Below are 15,699 nucleotides of genomic sequence, written 5' to 3'. Positions count from 1 at the left end.
CCATGTAGATACAGCACCACTTCTGTTTCCCCATGTAGCTACAGCAGCACTTCTGTTTCCCCATGTAGCTACAGCAGCACTTCTGTTTCCCCATGTAGATACAGCAGCACTTCTGTTTCCCATGTAGATACAGCAGCACTTCTGTTTCCCCATGTAGATACAGCAGCACTTCTGTTTCCCCATGTAGATACAGCAGCACTTCTGTTTCCCCATGTAGATACAGCAGCACTTCTGTTTCCCCATGTAGCTACAGCAGCACTTCTGTTTCCCCATGTAGATACAGCAGCACTTCTGTTTCCCCATGTAGTGAAAGCAGCACTTCTGATTCCCCATGTAGCTACAGCAGCACTTCCGTTTCCCCATGTAGATACAGCAGCACTTCTGTTTCCCCATGTAGATACAGCAGCACTTCTGTTTCCCCATGTAGATACAGCAGCACTTCTGATTCCCCATGTAGATACAGCAGCACTTCCGTTTCCCCATGTAGATACAGCAGCACTTCTGTTTCCCCATGTAGATACAGCAGCACTTCTGTTTCCCCATGTAGATACAGCAGCACTTCTGTTTCCCCATGTAGATACAGCAGCACTTCCGTTTCCCCATGTAGATACAGCAGCACTTCTGATTCCCCATGTAGATACAGCAGCACTTCTGTTTCCCCATGTAGATACAGCAGCACTTCTGTTTCCCCATGTAGATACAGCAGCACTTCTGTTTCCCCATGTAGATACAGCAGCACTTCTGATTCCCCATGTAGATACAGCAGCACTTCTGTTTCCCCATGTAGATACAGCAGCACTTCTGTTTCCCCATGTAGATACAGCAGCACTTCTGTTTCCCATGTAGATACAGCAGTACTTCCGTTTCCCCATGTAGATACAGCAGCACTTCTGTTTCCCATGTAGATACAGCAGCACTTCTGTTTCCCCATGTAGATACAGCAGCACTTCTGTTTCCCCATGTAGATACAGCAGCACTTCTGTTTCCCCATGTAGATACAGCAGCACTTCTGTTTCCCCATGTAGCTACAGCAGCACTTCTGTTTCCCCATGTAGATACAGCAGAACTTCTGTTTCCCCATGTAGTGAAAGCAGCACTTCTGATTCCCCATGTAGCTACAGCAGCACTTCCGTTTCCCCATGTAGATACAGCAGCACTTCTGTTTCCCCATGTAGATACAGCAGCACTTCTGTTTCCCCATGTAGATACAGCAGCACTTCTGATTCCCCATGTAGATACAGCAGCACTTCCGTTTCCCCATGTAGATACAGCAGCACTTCTGTTTCCCCATGTAGATACAGCAGCACTTCTGTTTCCCCATGTAGATACAGCAGCACTTCTGTTTCCCCATGTAGATACAGCAGCACTTCCGTTTCCCCATGTAGATACAGCAGCACTTCTGATTCCCCATGTAGATACAGCAGCACTTCTGTTTCCCCATGTAGATACAGCAGCACTTCTGTTTCCCCATGTAGATACAGCAGCACTTCTGTTTCCCATGTAGATACAGCAGCACTTCCGTTTCCCATGTAGCTACAGCAGCACTTCCGTTTCCCCATGTAGATACAGCAGCACTTCCGATTCCCCATGTAGATACAGCAGCACTTCCGTTTCCCCATGTAGATACAGCAGCACTTCCGTTTCCCCATGTAGCTACAGCAGCACTTCCGTTTCCCCATGTAGCTACAGCAGCACTTCCGTTTCCCCATGTAGCTACAGCAGCACTTCCGTTTCCCCATGTAGATACAGCAGCACTTCCGTTTCCCCATGTAGATACAGCATCACTTCTGTTTCCCCATGTAGATACAGCATCACTTCTGTTTCCCCATGTAGCTACAGCAGCACTTCTGTTTCCCCATGTAGCTACAGCATCACTTCTGATTCCCCATGTAGATACAGCAGCACTTCTGTTTTCCCATGTAGATACAGCATCACTTCTGTTTCCCCATGTAGATACAGCAGCACTTCTGTTTCCCCATGTAGCTACAGCATCACTTCTGATTCCCCATGTAGATACAGCAGCACTTCTGTTTCCCCATGTAGCTACAGCAGCACTTCTGTTTCCCCATGTAGATACAGCAGCACTTCTGTTTTCCCATGTAGATACAGCAGCACTTCTGTTTCCCCATGTAGCTACAGCAGCACTTCTGTTTCCCCATGTAGCTACAGCAGCACTTCTGTTTCCCCATGTAGCTACAGCAGCACTTCTGTTTCCCCATGTAGCTACAGCATCCCTTCTGATTCCCCATGTAGATACAGCAGCACTTCTGTTTTCCCCATGTAGATACAGCAGCACTTCTGTTTCCCCATGTAGCTACAGCATCACTTCTGATTCCCCATGTAGCTACAGCAGCACTTCTGTTTCCCCATGTAGCTACAGCAGCACTTCTGTTTCCCCATGTAGATACAGCAGCATTTCTGTTTCCCCATGTAGATACAGCAGCATTTCTGTTTCCCCATGTAGCTACAGCAGCACTTCTGTTTCCCCATGTAGCTACAGCAGCACTTCTGTTTCCCCATGTAGATACAGCAGCACTTCTGTTTCCCCATGTATATACAGCAGCACTTCTGTTTCCCCATGTAGATACAGCAGCACTTCTGTTTCCCCATGTATATACAGCAGCACTTCTGTTTCCCCATGTAGATACAGCAGCACTTCTGTTTCCCCATGTATATACAGCAGCACTTCTGTTTCCCCATGTAGATACAGCAGCACTTCCGTTTCCCCATGTAGCTACAGCAGCACTTCTGTTTCCTCATGTAGATACAGCAGCACTTCCGTTTCCCCATGTAGCTACAGCAGCACTTCTGTTTCCTCATGTAGATACAGCAGCACTTCTGTTTCCCCATGTAGCTACAGCAGCACTTCTGTTTCCTCATGTAGATACAGTAGCACTTCTGTTTCCCCATGTAGATACAGTAGAACTTCTGATTCCCCATGTAGATACAGCAGCACTTCTGATTTATGTTTCCCCATGTAGCTACAGCAGCACTTCTGTTTCCCCATGTAGATACAGCAGCACTTCTGTTTCCCCATGTAGATACAGCATCACTTCTGTTTCCCCATGTAGATACAGCAGCACTTCTGTTTCCCCATGTAGATACAGCATCACTTCTGTTTCCCCATGTAGCTACAGCAGCACTTCTGTTTCCCCATGTAGATACAGCATCACTTCTGTTTCCCCATGTAGATACAGCAGCACTTCTGTTTCCCCATGTAGCTACAGCAGCACTTCCGTTTCCCCATGTAGATACAGCACCACTTCTGTTTCCCCATGTAGATACAGCAGCACTTCTGTTTCCCCATGTAGATACAGCAGCACTTCTGTTTCCCCATGTAGATACAGCAGCACTTCTGTTTCCCCATGTAGATACAGCAGCACTTCTGTTTCCCCATGTAGATACAGTAGCACTTCCGTTTCCCCATGTAGATACAGCAGCACTTCTGTTTCCCCATGTAGTGAAAGCAGCACTTCTGATTCCCCATGTAGATACAGCAGCACTTCTGTTTCCCCATGTAGATACAGCAGCACTTCTGTTTCCCCATGTAGATACAGCAGCACTTCTGATTCCCCATGTAGCTACAGCTGCACTTCTGTTTCCCCATGTAGCTACAGTAGCACTTCTGTTTCCCCATGTAGATACAGCACCACTTCTGTTTTCCCATGTAGATACAGTAGCACTTCTGTTTCCCCATGTAGCTACAGCTGCACTTCTGTTTCCCCATGTAGCTACAGTAGCACTTCTGTTTCCCCATGTAGATACAGCAGCACTTCTGTTTCCCCATGTAGCTACAGTAGCACTTCTGTTTCCCCATGTAGATACAGCAGCACTTCTGTTTCCCCATGTAGCTACAGCAGCACTTCTGTTTCCCCATGTAGATACAGCAGCACTTCTGTTTCCCCATGTAGATACAGCAGCACTTCCGTTTCCCCATGTAGCTACAGCAGCACTTCTGTTTCCTCATGTAGATACAGCAGCACTTCCGTTTCCCCATGTAGCTACAGCAGCACTTCTGTTTCCTCATGTAGATACAGCAGCACTTCCGTTTCCCCATGTAGATACAGTAGCACTTCTGTTTCCCCATGTAGATACAGCAGCACTTCTGTTTCCTCATGTAGATACAGTAGCACTTCTGTTTCCCCATGTAGATACAGTAGAACTTCTGATTCCCCATGTAGATACAGCAGCACTTCTGATTTATGTTTCCCCATGTAGCTACAGCAGCACTTCTGTTTCCCCATGTAGATACAGCAGCACTTCTGATTCCCCATGTAGATACAGCAGCACTTCTGTTTCCCCATGTAGATACAGCATCACTTCTGTTTCCCCATGTAGATACAGCAGCACTTCTGTTTCCCCATGTAGATACAGCATCACTTCTGGTTCCCCATGTAGAGACAGCAGCACTTCTGATTTATGTTTCCCCATGTAGATACAGCAGCACTTCTGTTTCCCCATGTAGATACAGCAGCACTTCTGTTCCCCATGTAGATACAGCAGCACTTCTGATTCCCCATGTAGATACAGCAGCACTTCTGTTTCCCCATGTAGATACAGCAGCACTTCTGTTTCCCCATGTAGATACAGCAGCACTTCTGTTTCCCCATGTAGATACAGCAGCACTTCTGTTTCCCCATGTAGATACAGTAGCACTTCCGTTTCCCCATGTAGATACAGCAGCACTTCTGTTTCCCCATGTAGTGAAAGCAGCACTTCTGATTCCCCATGTAGATACAGCAGCACTTCTGTTTCCCCATGTAGTGAAAGCAGCACTTCTGATTCCCCATGTAGATACAGCAGCACTTCTGTTTCCCCATGTAGCTACAGCAGCACTTCTGATTCCTCATGTAGCTACAGCAGCACTTCTGTTTCCCCATGTAGATACAGCAGCACTTCTGTTTCCCCATGTAGCTACAGCAGCACTTCTGTTTCCCCATGTAGATACAGCAGCACTTCTGTTTCCCCATGTAGCTACAGCAGCACTTCCGTTTCCCCATGTAGATACAGCAGCACTTCTGTTTCCCCATGTAGCTACAGCAGCACTTCTGATTCCTCATGTAGCTACAGCAGCACTTCTGTTTCCCCATGTAGATACAGCAGCACTTCTGTTTCCCCATGTAGCTACAGCAGCACTTCCGTTTCCCCATGTAGCTACAGCAGCACTTCCGTTTCCCCATGTAGATACAGCATCACTTCTGTTTCCCCATGTAGCTACAGCAGCACTTCTGATTCCCCATGTAGATACAGCATCACTTCTGTTTCCCCATGTAGATACAGCAGCACTTCTGATTCCCCATGTAGATACAGCAGCACTTCTGATTCCCCATGTAGTGAAAGCAGCACTTCTGATTCCCCATGTAGCTACAGCAGCACTTCTGATTCCCCATGTAGATACAGCAGCACTTCTGTTTCCCCATGTAGATAAAGCAGCACTTCTGATTCCCCATGTAGCTACAGCAGCACTTCCGTTTCCCCATGTAGCTACAGCAGCACTTCCGTTTCCCCATGTAGATACAGCAGCACTTCTGTTTCCCCATGTAGATAAAGCAGCACTTCTGATTCCCCATGTAGCTACAGCAGCACTTCCGTTTCCCCATGTAGATACAGCAGCACTTCTGTTTCCCCATGTAGCTACAGCAGCACTTCCGTTTCCCCATGTAGCTACAGCAGCACTTCCGTTTCCCCATGTAGATACAGCATCACTTCTGTTTCCCCATGTAGCTACAGCAGCACTTCTGATTCCCCATGTAGATACAGCATCACTTCTGTTTCCCCATGTAGATACAGCAGCACTTCTGTTTCCCCATGTAGATAAAGCAGCACTTCTGATTCCCCATGTAGCTACAGCAGCACTTCTGTTTCCCCATGTAGTGAAAGCAGCACTTCTGATTCCCCATGTAGCTACAGCAGCACTTCTGATTCCCCATGTAGATACAGCAGCACTTCTGTTTCCCCATGTAGATAAAGCAGCACTTCTGATTCCCCATGTAGCTACAGCAGCACTTCCGTTTCCCCATGTAGCTACAGCAGCACTTCCGTTTCCCCATGTAGATACAGCAGCACTTCTGTTTCCCCATGTAGATAAAGCAGCACTTCTGATTCCCCATGTAGCTACAGCAGCACTTCCGTTTCCCCATGTAGCTACAGCAGCACTTCCGTTTCCCCATGTAGATACAGCAGCACTTCTGTTTCCCCATGTAGATACAGCAGCACTTCTGTTTCCCCATGTAGATACAGCAGCACTTCTGTTTCCCCATGTAGATACAGTAGCACTTCCGTTTCCCCATGTAGATACAGCAGCACTTCTGTTTCCCCATGTAGTGAAAGCAGCACTTCTGATTCCCCATGTAGATACAGCAGCACTTCTGTTTCCCCATGTAGTGAAAGCAGCACTTCTGATTCCCCATGTAGATACAGCAGCACTTCTGTTTCCCCATGTAGCTACAGCAGCACTTCTGATTCCTCATGTAGCTACAGCAGCACTTCTGTTTCCCCATGTAGATACAGCAGCACTTCTGTTTCCCCATGTAGCTACAGCAGCACTTCTGTTTCCCCATGTAGATACAGCAGCACTTCTGTTTCCCCATGTAGCTACAGCAGCACTTCCGTTTCCCCATGTAGATACAGCAGCACTTCTGTTTCCCCATGTAGCTACAGCAGCACTTCTGATTCCTCATGTAGCTACAGCAGCACTTCTGTTTCCCCATGTAGACACAGCAGCACTTCTGTTTCCCCATGTAGCTACAGCAGCACTTCCGTTTCCCCATGTAGCTACAGCAGCACTTCCGTTTCCCCATGTAGATACAGCATCACTTCTGTTTCCCCATGTAGCTACAGCAGCACTTCTGATTCCCCATGTAGATACAGCATCACTTCCGTTTCCCCATGTAGATACAGCATCACTTCTGTTTCCCCATGTAGCTACAGCAGCACTTCTGATTCCCCATGTAGATACAGCATCACTTCTGTTTCCCCATGTAGATACAGCAGCACTTCTGATTCCCCATGTAGATACAGCAGCACTTCTGATTCCCCATGTAGTGAAAGCAGCACTTCTGATTCCCCATGTAGCTACAGCAGCACTTCTGTTTCCCCATGTAGATAAAGCAGCACTTCCGATTCCCCATGTAGCTACAGCAGCACTTCCGTTTCCCCATGTAGCTACAGCAGCACTTCCGTTTCCCCATGTAGATACAGCAGCACTTCTGTTTCCCCATGTAGATAAAGCAGCACTTCTGATTCCCCATGTAGCTACAGCAGCACTTCCGTTTCCCCATGTAGATACAGCAGCACTTCTGTTTCCCCATGTAGCTACAGCAGCACTTCCGTTTCCCCATGTAGCTACAGCAGCACTTCCGTTTCCCCATGTAGATACAGCATCACTTCTGTTTCCCCATGTAGCTACAGCAGCACTTCTGATTCCCCATGTAGATACAGCAGCACTTCTGTTTCCCCATGTAGATACAGCAGCACTTCTGTTTCCCCGTGTAGATACAGCAGCACTTCTGTTTCCCCATGTAGCTACAGCAGCACTTCTGTTTCCCCATGTAGTGAAAGCAGCACTTCTGATTCCCCATGTAGCTACAGCAGCACTTCTGATTCCCCATGTAGCTACAGCAGCACTTCTGTTTCCCCATGTAGATAAAGCAGCACTTCTGATTCCCCATGTAGCTACAGCAGCACTTCCGTTTCCCCATGTAGCTACAGCAGCACTTCCGTTTCCCCATGTAGATACAGCAGCACTTCTGTTTCCCCATGTAGATAAAGCAGCACTTCTGATTCCCCATGTAGCTACAGCAGCACTTCCGTTTCCCCATGTAGCTACAGCAGCACATCCGTTTCCCCATGTAGATACAGCAGCACTTCTGTTTCCCCATGTAGATACAGCAGCACTTCTGTTTCCCCATGTAGATACAGCAGCACTTCTGTTTCCCCATGTAGATACAGCAGCACTTCTGTTTCCCCATGTAGCTACAGCAGCACTTCCGTTTCCCCATGTAGCTACAGCAGCACTTCCGTTTCCCCATGTAGATACAGCAGCACTTCTGCAGACAAGAAGAAACCCCATAACATATGCTGTGTATTTCCGAAGGGAAATTAATTTCTCCTGATTAGGTATAACGAACTAACTACTGTGTTGCGTCAGCCATACAATACATAGGCATTTGCAGAGGTGTTGGTTCATTGTCTGTGACGATGTGAAGCAGTGGATTCTTGCCCAGTGGTTCATCACGTGGGCTGGGCTGGTCGGCCTACCCCAAACAATGCCAATCGGTGATGCTGTCAGTAATAGCCCTCAGACGATGGTGCCGACCCAAACCGTACCGACTCTGATGGAGTATCAACGATGGTCCTTTCCAGCACAGTGCCAGCAACTACGATGGATGTAGCCATAACCAGGCCAGCTCCACTCGGCTCAGTAGAGTGAAATGGGCTTTACAGTCCAGTAGCTGTGTGCACCATCCAGCCACGTTCACCTCTAACAGTGTCCAGCCTTGTTTAATCTTGGCCACCTCTAGAAGGGCCATAAATCTCTGAGCTGATCTCACCACACCACCCCAATCTCATCCTGCCTGCCACCTGCTGTGGCGCTATACAAGGCCCCCTCATCTGTTCTCGTTACCTGCTGTGGCGGGACGGGAGACAGGAATTGAGCTTTATTGCAAATCTGGGTCTCTGACATGGGGCTGTAGCTAACTGCGCAGTATGTCTACCCAAACACGCTTTGCTTGCCTGCACCAACGAGGATGATGAAATAACTTGGAAATCGGAGCAAGAGAGAAACTTCAGAGACTCTACGCAGATCCTATCTGTGTACCCCTCCTCGCCCATTTAGGCTACTCGACAGTTTCCAAGGTGACTGGGAAGTAGAGCTGGACGATATATCGAATTAATGTTTTTGTGAGATATTACAAATGCCTGCATCGCACTAATCATTTTATAAATATTTTTTATGAGCGTTTATGTCCGCATGTTGTCTTTTTGGTCTCGTCTCCTTCGCTCCTTCTGTGCTGTGGACCTAACCATTTACACCAGAGATCTGTATATAATAACGAGATACTCATGTCTCCGTCCCTAACAATGGGAGTCGTTGTCCCAAAGACACGAAAGCAGGTGACAAGCTTAGGTCCAAAATAAGCCCATAGAAACGTATTGGCCTTATTTGACAGATTTTGGCGAGTGAAACTTCTCTCGTCGCCTCTTCCTCTCTGTTTATACACACACACACACAAAACCTCTGACAAGAGGTTTCAACTTGCCATTTGGTCCAACAAAATTTGTCATAGGGATACCGAAACAAATTGAGACATTATTTTACTGTAATAGAGGAGAAGTTAACCTTTCTAATGATGCCCTTTTTACATCTCAACTACTCAAATTGCCCACAGGGCAGACACCAGTAAAACAGGAGTATAAATGAACACTGATTCTGGAAAACTAATGGTCAGTTTGTCACGTGGAACCGCTAGCAGCATCTTAGCCAGACTGTTATACTCGCTGTCTAGTCTGTTTTATAATACCACGTACAGCTAGCAGCATCTTAGCCAGACCGTTATACTCGCTGTCTAGTCTGTTTTATAATACCACGTACCGCTAGCAGCATCTTAGCCAGACCGTTATACTCGCTGTCTAGTCTGTTTTATAATACCACGTACCGCTAGCAGCATCTTAGCCAGACCGTTATACTCGCTGTCTAGTCTGTTTTATAATACCACGTACCGCTAGCAGCATCTTAGCCAGACCGTTATACTCGCTGTCTAGTCTGTTTTATAATACCACGTACCGCTAGCAGCATCTTAGCCAGACCGTTATACTCGCTGTCGAGTCTGTTTTATAATACCACGTACCGCTAGCAGCATCTTAGCCAGACCGTTATACTCGCTGTCTAGTCTGTTTTATAATACCACGTACCGCTAGCAGCATCTTAGCCAGACCGTTATACTCGCTGTCTAGTCTGTTTTATAATACCACGTACCGCTAGCAGCATCTTAGCCAGACCGTTATACTCGCTGTCTAGTCTGTTTTATAATACCACGTACCGCTAGAAGCATCTTAGCCAGACCGTTATACTCGCTGTCTAGTCTGTTTTATAATACCACGTACCGCTAGCAGCATCTTAGCCAGACCGTTATACTCGCTGTCTAGTCTGTTTTATAATACCACGTACCGCTAGCAGCATCTTAGCCAGACCGTTATACTCGCTGTCTAGTCTGTTTTATAATACCACGTACCGCTAGCAGCATCTTAGCCAGACCGTTATACTCGCTGTCTAGTCTGTTTTATAATACCACGTACCGCTAGCAGCATCTTAGCCAGACCGTTATACTCGCTGTCTAGTCTGTTTTATAAAATGTGCAATAAGCTTAAAAACACAATTATATTAGGAATTGGCAACTCATTGTGAGAAATAAGGTAGGTCACATGATTTCAACATCTAAACAAAGTGGCCAGGCTAGCATGCTGTTAAAACAGTTGGAGACGGACAGAAGGGAACAAAGTAGCCAGGCTAGCATGCTGTTCAAACAGTTGGAGACGGACAGAAGGGAACAAAGTAGCCAGGCTAGCATGCTGTTCAAACAGTTGGAGACGGACAGAAGGGAACAAAGTGGCCAGGCTAGCATGCTGTTCAAACAGTTGGAGACGGACAGAAGGGAACAAAGTGGCCAGGCTAGCATGCTGTTCAAACAGTTGGAGACGGACAGAAGGGAACAAAGTGGCCAGGCTAGCATGCTGTTCAAACAGTTGGAGACGGACAGAAGGGAACAAAGTAGCCAGGCTAGCATGCTTTTCAAACAGTTGGAGACGGACAGAAGGGAACAAAGTGGCCAAGCTAGCATGCTGTTCAAACAGTTGGAGACGGACAGAAGGGAACAAAGTGGCCAGGCTAGCATGCTGTTCAAACAGTTGGAGACGGACAGAAGGGAACAAAGTGGCCAGGCTAGCATGCTGTTCAAACAGTTGGAGACGGACAGAAGGGAACAAAGTGGCCAGGCTAGCATGCTGTTCAAACAGTTGGAGACGGACAGAAGGGAACAAAGTAGCCAGGCTAGCATGCTGTTCAAACAGTTGGAGACGGACAGAAGGGAACAAAGTGGCCAGGCTAGCATGCTGTTCAAACAGTTGGAGACGGACAGAAGGGAACAAAGTGGCCAGGCTAGCATGCTGTTCAAACAGTTGGAGACGGACAGAAGGGAACAAAGTAGCCAGGCTAGCATGCTGTTCAAACAGTTGGAGACGGACAGAAGGGAACAAAGTGGCCAGGCTAGCATGCTGTTCAAACAGTTGGAGACGGACAGAAGGGAACAAAGTGGCCAGGCTAGCATGCTATTCAAACAGTTGGAGATGGACAGAAGGGAACAAAGTGGCCAGGCTAGCATGCTGTTCAAACAGTTGGAGACGGACAGAAGGGAACAAAGTAGCCAGGCTAGCATGCTGTTCCAACAGTTGGAGACGGACAGAAGGGAACAAAGTGGCCAGGCTAGCATGCTGTTCAAACAGTTGGAGACGGACAGAAGGGAACAAAGTGGCCAGGCTAGCATGCTATTCAAACAGTTGGAGACGGACAGAAGGGAACAAAGTGGCCAGGCTAGCATGCTGTTCAAACAGTTGGAGACGGACAGAAGGGAACAAAGTGGCCAGGCTAGCATGCTGTTCAAACAGTTGGAGACGGACAGAAGGGAACAAAGTGGCCAGGCTAGCATGCTGTTCAAACAGTTGGAGACGGACAGAAGGGAACAAAGTGGCCAGGCTAGCATGCTGTTCAAACAGTTGGAGACGGACAGAAGGGAACAAAGTGGCCAGGCTAGCATGCTGTTCAAACAGTTGGAGACGGACAGAAGGGAACAAAGTGGCCAGGCTAGCATGCTGTTCAAACAGTTGGAGACGGACAGAAGGGAACAAAGTGGCCAGGCTAGCATGCTGTTCAAACAGTTGGAGACGGACAGAAGGGAACAAAGTGGCCAGGCTAGCACGCTGTTCAAACAGTTGGAGACGGACAGAAGGGAACAAAGTGGCCAGGCTAGCATGCTGTTCAAACAGTTGGAGACGGACAGAAGGGAACAAAGTGGCCAGGCTAGCATGCTGTTCAAACAGTTGGAGACGGACAGAAGGGAACAAAGTGGCCAGGCTAGCATGCTGTTCAAACAGTTGGAGACGGACAGAAGGGAACAAAGTGGCCAGGCTAGCACGCTGTTCAAACAGTTGGAGACGGACAGAAGGGAACAAAGTGGCCAGGCTAGCATGCTGTTCAAACAGTTGGAGACGGACAGAAGGGAACAAAGTGGCCAGGCTAGCACGCTGTTCAAACAGTTGGAGACGGACAGAAGGGAACAAAGTGGACAGGCTAGCATGCTGTTCAAACAGTTGGAGACGGACAGAAGGGAACAAAGTGGCCAGGCTAGCATGCTGTTCAAACAGTTGGAGACGGACAGAAGGGAACAAAGTAGCCAGGCTAGCATGCTGTTCAAACAGTTGGAGACGGACAGAAGGGAACAAAGTGGCCAGGCTAGCATGCTGTTCAAACAGCTGGAGACGGACAGAAGGGAACAAAGTAGCCAGGCTAGCATGCTGTTCAAACAGTTGGAGACGGACAGAAGGGAACAAAGTGGCCAGGCTAGCATGCTGTTCAAACAGTTGGAGACGGACAGAAGGGAACAAAGTGGCCAGGCTAGCATGCTGTTCAAACAGTTGGAGACGGACAGAAGGGAACAAAGTGGCCAGGCTAGCATGCTGTTCAAACAGTTGGAGACGGACAGAAGGGAACAAAGTGGCCAGGCTAGCACGCTGTTCAAACAGTTGGAGACGGACAGAAGGGAACAATGTGGACAGGCTAGCACGCTGTTCAAACAGTTGGAGACGGACAGAAGGGAACAAAGTGGCCAGGCTAGCATGCTGTTCAAACAGTTGGAGACGGACAGAAGGGAACAAAGTGGCCAGGCTAGCATGCTGTTCAAACAAAAAAAGGGAACAAAGTAGCCAGGCTAGCATGCTGTTCAAACAGTTGGAGACGGACAGAAGGGCGTGTTCAGAACTGTTCTGCCTTGTTAGCTAGCAAATAGATCCAAGATGGCTAAACTTGAAATATAAAGATTAGCTGGCTACTCCACTAGCACTTGGGCTTGTTTATGAGACCTGTGTTAATGTTCTATAATGCCTGCTACAAGTTAGTCATTATTAGTGAATGTGCATTATGCATGGCTCTGGTTAAAATATGTAACAAAAATGTCATTTTCATAGTGATTATTGCAAAAAAAGCAAGTTAAACTATTTTGATAAAAATAATAAAATTATTAGTGGGTCTTATGGTGGTGGAAGGCTTATATTTTGCCTAGGTATAATTTCACAAGCCCTAAATTCATTTGATTATTCCTGACTGTTTTAAAATGCTGTGTATTGGCCTTTAAATTGTAAAACAAAGCTTAGAGAATTTTATCGATATCGATGTGATTTGTCCACAAGTTTTTTTATATTTTTTTTTAAAGGAGATATGATTTTTAGGCCAAACCGCCCAGCCCTACTGAGAAGTAAGTAAGTAACTCAGCCTCTGAGCAACAAAAAAGGCAAAAGCATATTTTCACTGCCCACCACTAAAATAGCACCATGGCACTTATAGTAAAAGCTATTCAAAGTGCATCATTAGGAGTTGCTGGCAACCAATCAAAAAACAGCTACATGTAACACAAATTAACCACCATTACCTAAAATAAGGACATCAGTATTAGATTAGCCTATATGCCACCAAATCATCCCATGTACATCCCATGTCCAAAGCATATTGGCTAACATTATTCAAGCAACATAAAAACCTATACAGCAGTGATTGACAGTGCTGGATTATATTTTCTGAAACAAAAGGCATTCACTACAGAACGGCGGGTTTAATCTAAATGTGACCCAGTTTAACATTACTTGACATGGCGAATAGCAAAGCAGGCTGAAAACAGTGTGGATTCTTTATGTATGAAATACATTTTGGTCAATATAATAGATACAGCATATAGCACACAAAGAAATCCTATTAAATTACTTTTTTTAATAGTATTCTTAGAATACTAGATTTTAGAATTGTATGATAGCACACTTGACTGCTTGCTGATGGATCCTAAAGAGAGCATTGCAATAGAGAAATCTGATCCATTTCTCCTCATCAGAATGCATTGCAGCCAGAGAACAAGGCAAATTGGATGATTTATGCTCATCCCCATCATTCCACGAGCAACAAGAGGACTGCAAATCAACACTTGACCATTTCACTACACATAATCTCTAGGATGACGACAGACGGCTCGCTGATAAATATCATCCATCCTTATCCGCCCAGACCTTTGTCCGCTGGTGGGGCCATGTTTCGGGTGGTTTCCTTCTCAGACGTCCAAATACATAATTGTGATGATTCAGCAACGTGATAAAAATTCCTAGATGGCATTTATCTACGAACATCAAACAAAACGTACAATGTGTAAGGTTAGCTATCCTGGTGTGTAAACACTGAACATTGACAGCGGAGGCTTGATAAGACATCGCGGGTGGTGACAACGTAACCATTGGCTAAATGACTTCGGCAGGTGAACCAGTTTGCTAACCTCTACCGCCATCGAACACGATTGGAAATGCCAAGCAATCGACTGTTGAGCAATGCAAACTTGCAGCTATCAATCACTAAGCTGTGCACATATATATATATTGTATCACAAAATACTGTCGAGTCCTTGTTTTATCGTGCTGATTTATGTCACAAATTAAGCCACCAACCTGATCGCGCTCCGACAAACCGTTGCTTCGGCTCGCGCTTCCCTCAGCTCTGCAAGGCACGCTCGCACAGATATGAAGCAGCAGGTTTGAACAGCTCCAGACCCAGTTACAGTATGTGCATGACTAGGCAAACTACAAGAAGCTAAATAAGCAGTTGGATTGCAGGCTATCCATTTAGCAGAAGCCACCTATATCTGGTTACACATGTATTTCTCGACAACCGCCAAGCTGTCACTACTACACTACACCACTGCTTGCGCGTGACTAAATAGCAGTATATGTGTAGTAGCCTACAGACTCCCGCCTGCTGAACAAGCAAGGGAATCCCCATACTCAGCTAGTTAGGAATTTCAAGATACGCTTTTTTGGGGGGACAAATTCTAGGATAACAAGAGTTGAGACGTATACTAGAATAAATTACTTGATAATAAATTACTTGATAGTGAGCTGAGCTCAGCCAGCTGCTGGAAACCTGAGAAATGAGTTTACAGGCTGGCTAGCTAGTTACAGCATAGAAGACACGCATTGAGCAAGCAACGCTCAGCATATCGGAGGTAATGGAATGCACGCACACTCAGCATAACAACAAATATCGCTTTTCAACTCACCAAACTTGATGCTTTTCTATAGTTCTTAACGTCCTCTATAGTGTAATAAAAAGGCCAACTTGAATGTAGCTGCTACAATTGTGACTGACAGACAAGCGCATACGTTTTAAATCCCACTCGTGCTCTCCTTGTTGATTCCTTTCTCTACATTCCCTTGTATCGCGGAGCCAGGCGTCATGTTTGGTCACGTGGGTTCATTCATGAAGTATCAACAGAAGGACACTAAAAATCATATTTTTCATGTGTGCAATCTCTTGCATGATGTTGCAAGGAAAAAGGAGCTTGTTGTAACGCATATGGTTGATTTTGCAAATATGGACACTTTTGGATGTTAAAT

General features: G+C 46.4%; 1 protein-coding gene across 1 annotated transcript in view; it reads right to left on the bottom strand.

The window, feature by feature from the left end:
* LOC139571464 (transcription factor MafG-like) overlaps positions 1-15,120 on the bottom strand; it is a 68,399-nt gene extending 53,279 nt beyond the window's left edge. Inside the window, exon 1 of the mRNA XM_071394362.1 lies at positions 14,755-15,120. The gene's annotated coding sequence lies outside the window, so the exon portion shown is untranslated. The remainder of the gene's footprint in view (positions 1-14,754) is intronic.
* Positions 15,121-15,699: the final 579 nt, after the last annotated feature.

Source organism: Salvelinus alpinus, chromosome 1, assembly GCF_045679555.1.
Source record: "Salvelinus alpinus chromosome 1, SLU_Salpinus.1, whole genome shotgun sequence".
In the NCBI taxonomy this organism is placed as follows: domain Eukaryota; kingdom Metazoa; phylum Chordata; class Actinopteri; order Salmoniformes; family Salmonidae; genus Salvelinus; species Salvelinus alpinus.
The sequence above is the reverse complement of the archived record's forward strand: the minus strand, read 5'-3'. Positions and strand labels throughout refer to the sequence as shown.